At 43.6% G+C, this 15578-nt stretch overlaps 2 long non-coding RNA genes across 2 annotated transcripts; one reads left to right on the forward strand and one right to left on the reverse strand.

Moving 5' to 3' along the window:
- Positions 1–645: 645 nt before the first annotated feature.
- On the reverse strand, positions 646–1734 carry LOC138657902 (uncharacterized). The gene is made up of 4 exons (XR_011317248.1): positions 1693–1734; positions 1533–1593; positions 1368–1440; positions 646–773 (listed from the first exon to the last, which is right to left on the reverse strand). It is a non-coding gene; the product is annotated as an uncharacterized lncRNA (long non-coding RNA).
- A 1688-nt stretch (positions 1735–3422) lies between these two features.
- On the forward strand, positions 3423–4531 carry LOC138657903 (uncharacterized). Its single transcript, XR_011317249.1, has 4 exons — positions 3423–3464; positions 3564–3624; positions 3717–3789; positions 4384–4531. It is a non-coding gene; the product is annotated as an uncharacterized lncRNA (long non-coding RNA).
- The last annotated feature ends 11047 nt before the right edge of the window (positions 4532–15578 follow it).

Genomic DNA, 15578 nt, shown 5'->3' on the forward strand with positions numbered 1-15578 from the left:
CACTGTTTTACTTTTTCAACGCAGAATTGGCTGGAATTGAGATCGGACGCCATGTCGCGTTTGGAGAGCCCCTGATGTGCCTAAACAGTGGAAACCCCCCAATTATAACTGAAACCCTAATCCAAACACACCCCTAACACTAATCCCAATGGTAACCCTAACTACAGCTCTAACCCAGACACACCCCTAACCCTAATCCCAACCCTTTTCCCAACCGTAAATGTAATCCAAACCCTAACCCTAACTTTAGCCCCAACCCTAACTTTAGCCCCAACTCTAACTGTAGCCTTAACCCTAGCCCCAACCCTAACCCTAGCCCTAACCCTAGCCCTAACCCTAACCCTAGCCCCAGCCCTAACCCTAGCCCTAACCCTAACCCTAGTCCTAACCCTAGCCCTAACCGTAACCCTAGCCCTAACCCTAATGGGAGAATGGAAATAAATACATTTTTTAAATTTTTTAATTTTTCCCTAACTAAGGGAGTGATGAAGGGGGATTTGATTTACTTTTATAGCAGGTTTTTTAGCGGATTTTTATGATTGGCAGCTGTCACAAACTAAAAGACGCTTTTTATTGCAAAAAATATTTTTTGCGTTACCACATTTTGAGAGCTATAATTTTTCCATATTTTGTAGAATAAATTACTTGGCACTCAAGAGATAGTCTTTGCAAGATAAAACGTGAACAATTCGTTTATTAGGTGCATCCAGTTCCACATAAATTGAACGTTTTCGGTCTAATCATAAGACCTTCATCAGAAAGGTTATTGAGTACTGTAATACATGCGTAGAAAAACACAAAGGGAAATTTTAGAAAATGATGCACAGAGTAAATACAAAGTAAATACAAATCTAGTACACATTGCTCAATGGAGAAATGATAAATAAACAGACATCACTTGTTACATAATCAGCAGACAACAGTGGCGGTCTAAACGGATCCGGCCTGGTGCTCCGTGAGTTGTGAGTTTCGTAGTAGAGATGCTAAAGGCTGTAAACATGTATAGGATTGATAATACGAGAGAGAAGAAGACAAGGAGACTATCATGTCCTGCTAAAAAACCGGGCAAGTGGATAGCGGATTGACCACCCCTAAAGGATACAGAAAGTGCGGTGACCTCCATGACTAGTGGTTGATGGGCTAAGGTGCAAAGTGAGAAGCCTAAAATATAAAACACGAGCATGTAAATAATACATAACTGTCATTGTGCAGGAATAGTGCAATATGTTTGGGCACACAGCCCCGTAGGACCTAGAGGGCATGAGAATCAATCCTGAAGTGTGACCACCTAGGACCTGCAAGCATGGATCGAGGAATAGCCAGTAGAGTCCGGACTAGTTTAAGAGAGTACTAAAAAAGTTAGCTACCTGGATGATGTGAACAATCTGATAGGGCCCATAAGGTGCCAGCATCAGAGCAGTCCTGGGAGAGGGAGGGCGCCTAGGGAGAACAAGGAGAGATAGAGGAACACCTAGCCAAACGTTGTCCACGTAAAGGAAAGGAAAACCCCTTAAAATACTAGTCACTATTACCTGTCAGAGGGTATAGAAGGCGAGCGCTGTGGGAGGCGAACTAATCGCAGGAGCAGAAGCGCTGTGGAAAAAAAAAAAATATAGTGGGTGACTAAGTATCTGGGCCGAGGAGAGTGCCGAGAGAAGGCGAGCGCCGCTGGACTATGGGGGCAGAGCGTACCTGTAACGCCGGAGGACGCCGGCACCGTGCTGTGGAGGCTGCGAGACTCCCAGGGCTGGTGTAAGGCGGCGGCACTTCCGGGTTTAAGTGCGCGCCGCCGGGCGATCACCTGACCCGTCGCGTCATAGAAGACACATGACCGGGTCGGCTGCGCGTGCGCAGAGGGAAAAGGACGTTAGGGGGCTGAAGGGCGCCTGCGCAAAAAGAATGAGTGCCGGAGCCTAAAGAGAAAGCTAGAGGCGGCCGTATACAAAGAGGGGGGGGGGGGGCGAAACTCTGAGAGAGAACAAAACGCAGGTGGACCGCAGGGGGCAAGGGAGGCTAGACGTAGAAACTGAAGACTCACAGAAATGGAACAAAAATTCACTGATAGGGGTTACCCCCAGGGGGTATTGACAGGGGCCAAGCAGGACCTATCACACAACAAACCCAAGGACAATCAAAAGAGAATCCCCTTTGTCTCTACCTTTCATCCTTTTTCGGGCCTAGTACAATCTACCATTAGGAGACATTGGAATATCTTATCCAAAAGCTACCCGACAGTTCCAGAATTCAAAGCACCGTTCCTACCATGCTTTAAGCGTGCTAGGAACCTCAAGGACAGGCTGGTCAAGGCAGACATTGGCTCAGGTTCAGTGGTCCCGAAACAAACTTTTCTTCAAACCCAGAAACGTGGCACTTTCCCCTGCCTCAATTGTCTACAGTGCAGTAATGTACAAAAGGGTTCCTCTGTGTTTCACCCACAAACTGGTAAGGCCATTCCTATAAAAGGTTTCTACACCTGCGAGTCCACATTTGTGGTATATCTTATCAAATGCCCATGCGGTCTAGCCTATGTAGGCGAGACCACGCAAGCAGTGAGGGAAAGAGTGGCCCAACATAAATCCACCATCCGATGTAACAAGACACATCTTCCCCTCCCACACCATTTTGCCATAAAAAATCACAGCATTGCCCAACTCCGGTTCCAGGTTTTAGAACAGGTGGACATCCCTAGAAGGGGACAAAACCGTACCAGAATGCTTCAAAGAAGGGAAGCTTATTGGATCTATACACTCCAGACCTTAGAACCAAAGGGATTAAATAGAGATTACGATGTTTCAGCTTTTTTGTAATTCCTTGTTTTGTATTATATGTAGAGTGAGCACAACCAGGGAATGTGTTGACCGCATTTGATTATGTCATGTTTTTAATTGTCTGTTGTTTTACTTCTCTTCACAGAACCGCTAGTCACGTCCTGCGCACCGAGCACTGGTCCCACCCCATATGGTACAGTATCCACACTCAATGCCGTTCTAAGATATAGAGCATTAGTTTGGTCTCTATATCACCTGCGTGTGACCACCTTTGAGGGCTTTGCTCTGATCTCAGTCTTTCCCCCCCCCTCTCTTCATCAGGTCTTTTGCCCCTTTATTTGGCGTATACCCCGCTTCAGTTTCTACGTCTAGCCTCCCTTGCCCCCTGCGGTCCACCTGCGTTTTGTTCTCTCTCAGAGTTTCGCCCCCCCCCCCCCCCCTCTTTGTATACGGCCGCCTCTAGCTTTCTCTTTAGGCTCCGGCACTCATTCTTTTTGCGCAGGCGCCCTTCAGCCCCCTAACGTCCTTTTCCCTCTGCGCACGCGCAGCCGACCCGGTCATGTGTCTTCTATGACGCGACGGGTCAGGTGATCGCCCGGCGGCGCGCACTTAAACCCGGAAGTGCCGCCGCCTTACACCAGCCCTGGGAGTCTCGCAGCCTCCACAGCACGGTGCCGGCGTCCTCCGGCGTTACAGGTACGCTCTGCCCCCATAGTCCAGCGGCGCTCGCCTTCTCTCGGCACTCTCCTCGGCCCAGATACTTAGTCACCCACTATATTTTTTTTTTTTCCACAGCGCTTCTGCTCCTGCGATTAGTTCGCCTCCCACAGCGCTCGCCTTCTATACCCTCTGACAGGTAATAGTGACTAGTATTTTAAGGGGTTTTCCTTTCCTTTACGTGGACAACGTTTGGCTAGGTGTTCCTCTATCTCTCCTTGTTCTCCCTAGGCGCCCTCCCTCTCCCAGGACTGCTCTGATGCTGGCACCTTATGGGCCCTATCAGATTGTTCACATCATCCAGGTAGCTAACTTTTTTAGTACTCTCTTAAACTAGTCCGGACTCTACTGGCTATTCCTCGATCCATGCTTGCAGGTCCTAGGTGGTCACACTTCAGGATTGATTCTCATGCCCTCTAGGTCCTACGGGGCTGTGTGCCCAAACATATTGCACTATTCCTGCACAATGACAGTTATGTATTATTTACATGCTCGTGTTTTATATTTTAGGCTTCTCACTTTGCACCTTAGCCCATCAACCACTAGTCATGGAGGTCACCGCACTTTCTGTATCCTTTAGGGGTGGTCAATCCGCTATCCACTTGCCCGGTTTTTTAGCAGGACATGATAGTCTCCTTGTCTTCTTCTCTCTCGTATTATCAATCCTATACATGTTTACAGCCTTTAGCATCTCTACTACGAAGCTCACAACTCACGGAGCACCAGGCCGGATCCGTTTAGACCGCCACTGTTGTCTGCTGATTATGTAACAAGTGATGTCTGTTTATTTATCATTTCTCCATTGAGCAATGTGTACTAGATTTGTATTTACTTTGTATTTACTCTGTGCATCATTTTCTAAAATTTCCCTTTGTGTTTTTCTACGCATGTATTACAGTACTCAATAACCTTTCTGATGAAGGTCTTATGATTAGACCGAAAACGTTCAATTTATGTGGAACTGGATGCACCTAATAAACGAATTGTTCACGTTTTATCTTGCAAAGACTATCTCTTGAGTGCCAAGTAATTTATTCTATATGATTGATGGGTTGGCTACCTAACTTGTGCACCTCCTACAAACCTTGAGTGCCGTGTCCTCTATTATTATATGCCTTTTCCATATTTTGGTCCACAGAGTCATGTGAGGTCTTGTTCTTTGCGGGACGAGTTGACGTTTTCATTGGTAACATTTTCGGGCACGTGACATTTTTTGATCACTTTTTATTCCGATTTTTGTGAGGCAGAATGACCAAAAACCAGCTATTCATGAATTTTTTTGGGGGGAGGTGTTTATACCGTTCCGCGTTTGGTAAAATGGATAAAGCAGTTTTATTTTTCGGGTCAGTACGATTACAGCGACACCTCATTTATATCATTTTTTTATGTTTTGGCGCTTTTATACGATAAAAACTATTTTTTATAAAAAATAATTATTTTTGCATCGCTTTATTCTGAGGACTATAACTGTTTTATTTTTTTGCTGATGATGCTGTATGGTGGCTCGTTTTTTGCGGAACAAGATGACGCTTTCAGTGGTACCATGGTTATTTATATCTGTCTTTTTGATCGTGTGTTATTCCACTTTTTGTTCGGCAGTATGATAATAAAGCGTTGTTTTTTGCCTCTTTTTTTTCTTACTGTGTTTACTGAAGGGGTTAACTAGTGATAAAGTTTTATAGGTGGGGTCGTTACGGACGCAGCGATACTAAATATGTGTACTTTTGTTTGTTTGTTTTTATTTAGATAAAGAAATGAATTTATGGGAATAATATTTTTTTTTTTTCTTTATTTAGGAATATTTTTTTTTAATTTTTTTTTACTTTTTTACTTTGTCCCAGGTGGGAACATCACAGATCGGTGATCTGACAGTTTGCACAGCACTCTGTCAGCTCAATGATCTGACTTGCAGCACTGCAGGCTTCACAGTGCCTGCTCTGAGCAGGCTCTGTGAAGCCACCTCCCTCCCTGCAGGACCCGGATTCCGCGGCCATATTGGATCTGGATCTGGAGCAGGGAGGGAGGTGAGGAGACCCTCGCAGCAACGCGATCACATCGCGTTGCTGTGGGGGGCTCAGGGAAGCCCGTAGGAAGCCCCCTCCCTGCGCGATGCTTCCCTGTACCGCTGGCACACCGCGATCATGTTTGATCATGGTGTGCCGGGGGTTAATGTGTCGGGGGCGGTCCGTGACCGCTCCTGGCACATAGTGCCGGATGTCAGCTGCGATAGGCAGATGACACCCGGCCGCGATCGGCCGCGCTCCCCCCCGTGAGTGCGGCCGATCGCGCTGGACGTACTATTCCGTCCTTGGGAAGTAGGGCCCACCCCTCATGGACGGAATAGTACGTCCATTGGCAGAAAGGGGTTAAACACATCTGGGACATCATGTCTCGCACCATCCACCAACGTCACGTTGCCCCACAGACTGTCCAGGAGCTGGTGGATGCTTTAATCCAGGTCTGGGAGAAGATCCCTCAGGTCCCCATCCGCCGCCTCATCAGGAGCATGCCCAGGCGGTGTAGGGAGGTCATACAGGTATGTGGAGGCCACACACACTACTGAGCATAATTTCCTTGTCTTGAGGCATTTCCACTGAAGTTGGATCAGCCTGTAACTTCATTTTCCACTTTGATTTTGAGCATCATTCCAACTCCAGACCTTCATGGGATATTAGTTGTGATTTACGTTGATCATTTTTAGGTTTTATTGTTCTCAATACATTCCACTATATATTTTATATATATATACAGTAAGGTCCATATATATTGGACAGAGACAACATTTTTCTAATTTTGGTTATAGATATTACCACAATGAATTTTAGACAAAACAATTCAGATACAGTTGAAGTTCAGTCTTTCAGCTTTCATTTGAGGGTATCCACATTAAAATTGGATGAAGGGTTTAGGAGTTTCAGCTCCTTAACATGTGCCACCCTGTTTTTAAAGGGACCAAAAGTAATTGGACAGATTCAATAATTTTAACTAAAATGTTCATTTTTAGTACTTGGTTGAAAACCCTTTGTTGGCAATGACTGCCTGAAGTCTTGAACTCATGGACATCACCAGACGCTGTGTTTCCTCCTTTTTTATGCTCTGCCAGGCCTTCACTACAGTGGTTTTCAGTTGCTGTTTGTTTGTGGGCCTTTCTGTCTGAAGTTTAGTCTTTAACAAGTGAAATGCATGCTCAATTGGGTTGAGATCAGGTGACTGACTTGGCCATTCAAGAATATTCCACTTCTTTGCTTCAACAAACTCCTGGGTTGCTTTGGCTTTATGTTTTGGGTCATTGTCCATCTGTAGTATGAAATGACGACCAATCAGTTGGGCTGCATTTGGCTGGATCTGAGCACACAGTATGGCTCTGAATACCTCAGAACTCATTCAGCTGCTTCTGTCCTGTGTCACATCATCAATAATCACTAGTGACCCAGTGCCACTGGCAGCCATGCATGCCCAAGCCATCACACTGCCTCAGCCATGTTTTACAGATGAAGTGGTATGCTTTGGATCAAGAGCTGTACCACGCCTTCGCCATACTTTTCTCTTTCCATCATTCTGGTAGAGGTTGATCTTGGTTTCATCTGTCCAAAGAATGTTCATCCAGAACTGTGCTGGCATTTTTAGATGTTTTTTAGCAAAGTCCAGTCTAGCCTTTCTATTCTTGATGCTTATGAGTGGCTTGCACCATGCAGTGAACCCTCTGTATTTACTTTCATGCAGTCTTCTCTTTATGGTAGATTTGTATATTGATACGCCTACCTCCTGGAGAGTGTTGTTCACTTGTTTGGCTGTTGTGAAGGGGTTTCTCTTCACTATGGAGATCATTCTGCGATCATCCACCACTGTTGTCTTCCGTGGGCGCCCAGGTCTTTTTGCATTAATGAGTTCACCAGTGCTTTCTTTCTTTCTCAGGATGTACCAAACTGTAGATTTTCTCTTCGCCACGACAGCACCCACTGAGAGAGGGGATCCGCCCCTAGGAACAGGAAACCCAACGGAGAGATAAAAGGGAGGTCCCCCTCGCTCCCACAGTTTGGTTTCCTGTTCCTACGGGAAGATCCACGGAGTGAAGAGGATTCCCAGCCTGGACGCCGCTTGCGCAGTTTACCTGAGAGGACGGCAAGGGCTCCAGGACTGGATGCAGCGTCGGGGGTACTGATTCAGTTTTCCCCCCTCTGCTGGCAGACGTCGCGAGACCGGGTCGTGGGGGCCGGTTCGCGGCAGATGTCCGGCGGTCTGCGGGGCAAGCACCAGGTGGTAGCGTCGCGCCGTCCTCGGCGGACGCCTGTGCGGTGTGGAGCCCAGTGTATGCCCCCGGAAGTGCTGGTAAGCTTCCGGGGTACGGAGGAGTGAGACGATGCCGGCGCTGAAGCCGGTAACAGCGCTGGAGTATCCAATATGGCCGCGACCCGGAAGTGGTTAGCACTTCCGGGTTCAACAGGAAGAACATGGCGGCCCCCATGTGAAAAGGACGCCGGCGCTGCATCCCGGCGTCCAGAATGGATTCTGCAAGAGAGCCTGCGGTACCTTCTCTAGAGGTTACCACCGTCACCCTTCGCAGCCATGCCAGCAGCAGCAGCCGCTCTAGGCAGAGCGGATCGTCCAAAAGGAAGCCACCTGCATCTGTGTCTCCTCCTCAGCCGGTACCTGATCGGTCAGCTTCTGGGTGAGTGTGCATCTACCCCACTAGTCTGATTATTGTCCCTCTCCCTTTATAATAGGCAAAAAGGAAGGAAAAAGCGAAACACAAGCAGTGTGCGTTATGTATCCAGCCCCTTCCGGATAGTTACACTAAAAGGCTATGTGATTCATGTATAAAATCAACGTTACGTGAGGAAGCCTCAGTTAAATCAGAGCATATAAGGGCCATGATTAGGGAAGAATTACGAGCCCTACAAAGCGTTGACAGAGAGCCACGTATTAAGGAGAAAAGAGGACTTTTCACCTGTATCCAATCAGCCGTCTGAGTTAGAGGAAGCAAACTCAGATAGATCGCAGCAGGAGATATCCTCAGATGAGGATCAGGATACGTGCTTCCCCACAGATAGCACTGACAATCTGGTGAGATCGGTTTGCAATACCATGGGCATAGAAGATCTTAAAGTCCCTAAAACACAGCAAGACATTATGTTTGCTGGCCCATCCGAAAAGAAGAGACCCTCTTTTCCGGTAATAACGGCAGTAAAAAGTCTGATCAAAAAAGAGTGGGAAAGCCAGGGGCAGAGGGGGTTACCACCATCCTCAAAGAGACGCTACCCCTTTAATGATGAAGAATTCACAACATGGTCAAAAGCCCCAAAAGTAGACGCAGCTGTGGCGTCTACATCAAAGAAATCCTTACTGCCTGTAGAGGATTCAGGATCGTTACAAGATCCTCTAGATCGCAAAGCCGATTCGCTCTTTAAAAGAGCATGGGAGACTTCTGCAGGGGCCTTTAAACCGGCAATCTCAGCCACATGCACCGCAAGATCCATGCTTGTTTGGCTGAGTGACTTGGAAGAAGGGCTGAAAGGAGGTCTCTCTCTCTCGAGAGAGAAATTATTGTCCTCTATACCCCTAATTAGAGGTGCCACAGCCTTTCTAGCGGACTCATCTGCCGACTCTATACGCCTGGCAGCCAAGTCGGCAGGATTAACCAATGCAGCACGTAGGGCCCTATGGCTTAAGGGCTGGAAAGGTGACCCTCAGACCAAGTCTAAGTTATGCAGCCTCCCATGTCAGGGTGAGTACCTGTTTGGTACCAAACTGGATGAGATCTTAACTAAAGCAGGGGAAAGGAAGAAAGGCTTTCCAAATAGTAATAATTACGTTCCATTATATAGGAGAGCGTTCCGAAAGCCCGCGTTTAATAAAAGGAAGGAGTTTAAGAACCAGGATCGCTGGGCCACAAGAGACACAAAACAAAAGGGTGCGTTCTTTGGGAAGCACCCTTTCAAGTTTGAAGAAAAACTCCGTTAGGACAGATCTACCTGTGGGAGGCAGATTGTCCTCCTTCGCTAATGAATGGCGGGCCATAACAGCAAATATTTGGGCAAATAAGCTTATTGCCTCTGGGTTACAATTAAAATTTTCCTGAGTCCCTCCGGACTCATTTCTATTGACTTCATTAAAGTCTCAGTTACAACAAGAGGCATTGGAGCAGGAGGTAATAAATCTCCTAGCTAAGGGAGTCTTGGTGGAGGTTCCATTCCTACAGGGGGGAAAGGGATTCTATTCCCCGTTATTTTTGATTCCAAAACCAGATGGAACATTCAGAACTATTATTAATCTTAAAAAATTAAACATCTACCTAGAAAATCAAACCTTTAAGATGGAATCTATCCTGTCCACCATTAAACTCCTGTTTCCCTATTGCTTTATGACGGTTCTCGACCTTAAAGATGCGTATTACCATCTAAGTATTTATGCAGAGCATCAACAATATCTACGGGTAGCGATTGTATTGAATGGGTGTGTCCGACACTTTCAGTATACTGCAATGCCTTTTGGGCTATCTATAGCCCCAAGAGTATTCACTAAACTAATGGCGGAGGTAATGTCATATCTAAGACTAAAAGACACTCTCGTAATTCCCTACTTAGATGACATCTTAGTAGTAGGAAATTCTCCTTTGCAATGTCAACAACGGTTGTGTGATATGATAGCATCTCTGCAAAGATTGGGTTGGATAATAAACTGGGAAAAATCTAGACTTATCCCAACAACTCGGCAAATTTTCCTAGGGATTATATTAGATTCTACAAGCCAGAAATGTTTCCTTCCGGAAAATAAACAGATAACGGTCAGGAATAAAGTTCAGTCAGTAATAGATAAACCCCTAATTTCTTTGAGAGAAGGCATGTCCCTTCTTGGCTCCTTCACGTCATGTATTTCAGCGGTTCCATGGGCCCAATTTCACTCGAGGCATTTACAGTATGCAATTTTACATGAAGAAGAAAAATCTCATGGTCATTTAAATATTAAAATTTCCCTTTCTAATAATGTAATCCAATCTCTGATATGGTGGCTAGATCCAAAAAACCTGGTCAGTGGAGTCCCCTGGGTAGTTAAACCCTCAAATATAATATATACTGATGCCAGTCCTACTGGCTGGGGCGCACATTTAAAAGACCATTTAGTCCAAGGATTATGGTCAGTCACGGAGTCAGACGACTCTTCTAATATAAGAGAGCTAAAAGCTATCTATCATGCTCTATGTGAATTCCTTCCGCAGCTACACGGGACACATACCAGAATTCTGTCCGACAACATGACATCAGTCGCCTATATCAATTATCAAGGAGGAACAAGATCAGGAACGCTCATGTCTATAACGAAGACATTCTAACCATAGCCGAAGAACATCTTCTGTCCCTGTCAGCGCTGCATGTCAGAGGAGTGGACAACTCAAGAGCAGACTTCCTCAGTCGTCATACCCTCCACCAAGGAGAGTGGGTCCTAAATCATCAAATTTTCAAAATGATAACTATGAAATGGGGTATACCCGAGATAGATCTCTTCGCCACAAGACAAAACCGACAACTAAAAAGATTCGCTTCAATGTTCCGGGCTGACAATCCCGACATTCTCGATGCCCTTCAGACTCCTTGGACATTTCAGAAAGCATACGCTTTTCCTCCTCTGATTCTTCTACCAACAGTAATCAGGAAGATAAGGGAGGACCGGGCAAATATAATCCTGATTGCCCCATTTTGGCCAAAAAGACCATGGTTTTCCCTGCTCAGAGCCATGTCCATCTCGGATCCGTGGATCCTCCCGGAGGATCAGGATCTTCTTTCCCAGGGGCCCTTCAACCACCCTCATGTGAAGGGACTAAGGTTGACAGCCTGGAATTTGAGAGGCAGCTGTTAAAACTAAGAGGCTTTTCCGATAGTGTAATTAATAATCCACTGGGATAGAGAAACGAAAAAGGCGGCACTCACCCCGATATTGCTTGATGATGATGTTCTTTATTCAAATCATAAATACGTGAACACACGGCAGAGAGCCGGCTGGTAACAGATCAGGTGCGGAAAGGAGGTGAAGGACGACGGCCGATTCGTGATTACTCGCTTCTACGGGTCCATGTGTGGGAGTCTAAAGCGTCATTTCCTTTATAGGGGCCATGACGACTGAACGTGCACAGGTGAGTATTAAAACCAATTAAAACAACAACTCCACAAACGATGATAAGTACACCACATATACAAATATCTATTATTACATTTTAAGTCAGACTTTTATAAGAATATGGACATGTCCAATTTATCATTTAGACCGGTAGGACCCTGCGCATTTGTTTCTATTATCCAGCGGGCTTCCCGTTGTAACAGGCATTTATTACGATCGCCCCCATTCAGTGGCATGTTCACTATTTCCAGTCCTGCAAATCGCAGGACATTTGGATTGCTATTGTGTACCTCTTTTACATGTTTTATAAAACGGGGACAGCCTTTTCCAGATGTTATGGAATTAAAATGTTCTCTGAACCTATGAAACATAGGCCGTATAGTTTTACCTATATAATAGAAATGGCAAGGACAAGTGATAATATACACTACATATTGCGATCTGCAAGTAATAAAATTTCGGACCGTATGATAAACCGGACCTATGCGGATTGTTTTATCCAGTAGTCTTAAATGGCAGAATTTGCAATTGCCACACTTATAGTTCCCACTGGGTTGAGATTTTTTTAACCAGGTGCTATTGTCATTAACCGATAAACGGTTTTTTACTATCAAATCACCTAAATTTTTCGTGCGTTTGTATGCAAAAGTAGGACGTATCGCTAAAGTAGAAGCTAGCTCTCTATCATTCATTAATACATGCCAGTTCTTATTAATGGCCGCATATACGGCTTTATCCATTGGACTATGCACGAAAGTAAATACAAATTTCTCTATTTGCTTATTTACAATTCGCGCGTTTTTTTTACGATTATATAGAATATTTTGTTGAGTAAGTTTTTTTACTCTGTCTTCCGCTTTTGCCAAAACTTTAGAAGGATAATTTCTGTCGAGAAGATTAAGTTTTAGTTTAGTTATTTGATCATTGAATACCGTGTCATCATTATTTATTTTTCTATAGCGTACCATTTGGCTATAGGGAATGCTATGTTTTGTATGCAGGGGGTGGGCACTATTAAAATGAAGTATGTTATTTACTGCCGTAGGTTTTTTATATACACTTGTGTTAATTTTACCATCGATTATATCTAATTTTACATCAAAAAATTCAAGTGTATTTCCCCCAAAACATGCGGTAAACTGGATATTCTCATTATTAACAGTATTGAGATATGACACAAAGCTTTCAAAGATAGTTTTTGAACCGTCCCATACAATGAGGACATCATCGGCAAATCTTAAATATGTACGTATATGCCGCAGAAATGGATTAGTGGACGACGTTATATATTTCTCCTCAAAAGCCGCTAGGAATAAGTTAGCAAATACACACGCGACGGGCGTACCCATCGCGGTTCCTGTGTGTTGAATAAACCACTTATCAAGAAACTTGAACGCATTGTGCGACAGTACAAATTCAAGACTTTCGGTGATAAAGTCAATAAATTCCTGTTCTTTCTTGGTATTCGCTAAAATCGTCCGCACAGCCTCGATACCTTTTTCTTGAGGAATTCTCGTATATAAACTAACGATATCAATTGAGACCAAAGAAAACGTTGGTTGCCAGTCTACTGTTTGTAAAGCAATCAAAAAATCTCCTGAATCTTTAACAAAGGACGGGATTTTTTTCAAAAGAGGTTTAAGTAACCAGTCGAGAAATTTGGATAACGGTTCAGTTAAAGAACCAATTCCCGAAATTATGGGGCGTCCCGGTGGCCTGGTAGGATGCTTATGTATTTTTGGTAAACTATACCAGTTCGAAATGGTAGGATGTTCCGGTAAAAGTTTTTCTGCTTTACTTTTTAGTAATATACCTTTTGTAACGTACTTATTCAATAGAGTCCTTAATTTTTCTTTATATTTAATGGTGGGGTTATTTTCTAGCAGAGCATAAGTGGCTTTATCATTTAACCCTGCTGTTCTGTTCGGTCTGGGGAGACCTATTTTGAACTTTGGTATTTTTTGGGGTGTTCAAGATGCGGTTCTGAAACTTGTGGTTGATTGACTTAAATGAGGATGGGTCGGTCGGCCACGGGTTTCAGAGCCGCATCTTGAATATTTTAAAGAATATTGAAGTTCGAAGTCGGTCATTTTTGACCAACAGAACAGCAGGGTTAATTGGGACATAGAAAATATTATATTGAGGAAGCTATGTCCCAATTAAATGATAAAGCCACTTATGATCTGCTAGAAAATAACCCCACCATTAAATATAAAGAAAAATTAAGGACTCTATTGAATAAGTACGTTACAAAAGGTATATTACTAAAAAGTAAAGCAGAAAAACTTTTACCGGAACATCCTACCATTCCGAACTGGTATAGTTTACCAAAAATACATAAGCATCCTACCAGGCCACCGGGACGCCCCATAATTTCGGGAATTGGTTCTTTAACTGAACCGTTATCCAAATTTCTCGACTGGTTACTTAAACCTCTTTTGAAAAAAATCCCGTCCTTTGTTAAAGATTCAGGAGATTTTTTGATTGCTTTACAAACAGTAGACTGGCAACCAACGTTTTCTTTGGTCTCAATTGATATCGTTAGTTTATATACGAGAATTCCTCAAGAAAAAGGTATCGAGGCTGTGCGGACGATTTTAGCGAATACCAAGAAAGAACAGGAATTTATTGACTTTATCACCGAAAGTCTTGAATTTGTACTGTCGCACAATGCGTTCAAGTTTCTTGATAAGTGGTTTATTCAACACACAGGAACCGCGATGGGTACGCCCGTCGCGTGTGTATTTGCTAACTTATTCCTAGCGGCTTTTGAGGAGAAATATATAACGTCGTCCACTAATCCATTTCTGCGGCATATACGTACATATTTAAGATTTGCCGATGATGTCTTCATTGTATGGGACGGTTCAAAAACTATCTTTGAAAGCTTTGTGTCATATCTCAATACTGTTAATAATGAGAATATGCAGTTTACCGCATGTTTTGGGGGAAATACACTTGAATTTTTAGATGTAAAATTAGATATAATCGATGGTAAAATTAACACAAGTGTATATAAAAAACCTACGGCAGTAAATAACATACTTCATTTTAATAGTGCCCACCCCCTGCATACAAAACATAGCATTCCCTATAGCCAAATGGTACGCTATAGAAAAATAAATAATGATGACACGGTATTCAATGATCAAATAACTAAACTAAAACTTAATCTTCTCGACAGAAATTATCCTTCTAAAGTTTTGGCAAAAGCGGAAGACAGAGTAAAAAAACTTACTCAACAAAATATTCTATATAATCGTAAAAAAACCGCGCGAATTGTAAATAAGCAAACAGAGAAATTTGTATTTACTTTCGTGCATAGTCCAATGGATAAAGCCGTATATGCGGCCATTAATAAGAACTGGCATGTATTAATGAATGATAGAGAGCTAGCTTCTACTTTAGCGATACGTCCTACTTTTGCATACAAACGCACGAAAAATTTAGGTGATTTGATAGTAAAAAACCGTTTATCGGTTAATGACAATAGCACCTGGTTAAAAAAATCTCAACCCAGTGGGAACTATAAGTGTGGCAATTGCAAATTCTGCCATTTAAGACTACTGGATAAAACAATCCGCATAGGTCCGGTTTATCATACGGTCCGAAATTTTATTACTTGCAGATCGCAATATGTAGTGTATATTATCACTTGTCCTTGCCATTTCTATTATATAGGTAAAACTATACGGCCTATGTTTCATAGGTTCAGAGAACATTTTAATTCCATAACATCTGGAAAAGGCTGTCCCCGTTTTATACAACATGTAAAAGAGGTACACAATAGCGATCCAAATGTCCTGCGATTTGCAGGACTGGAAATAGTAAACATGCCACTGAATGGGGGCGATCGTAATAAATGCCTGTTACAACGGGAAGCCCGCTGGATAATAGAAACAAATGCGCAGGGTCCTACCGGTCTAAATGATAAATTGGACATGTCCATATTCTTATAAAAGTCTGACTTAAAATGTAATA

The sequence above is a fragment of the Ranitomeya imitator genome, chromosome 1 (assembly GCF_032444005.1).
Source record: "Ranitomeya imitator isolate aRanImi1 chromosome 1, aRanImi1.pri, whole genome shotgun sequence".
Classification (NCBI taxonomy): domain Eukaryota; kingdom Metazoa; phylum Chordata; class Amphibia; order Anura; family Dendrobatidae; genus Ranitomeya; species Ranitomeya imitator.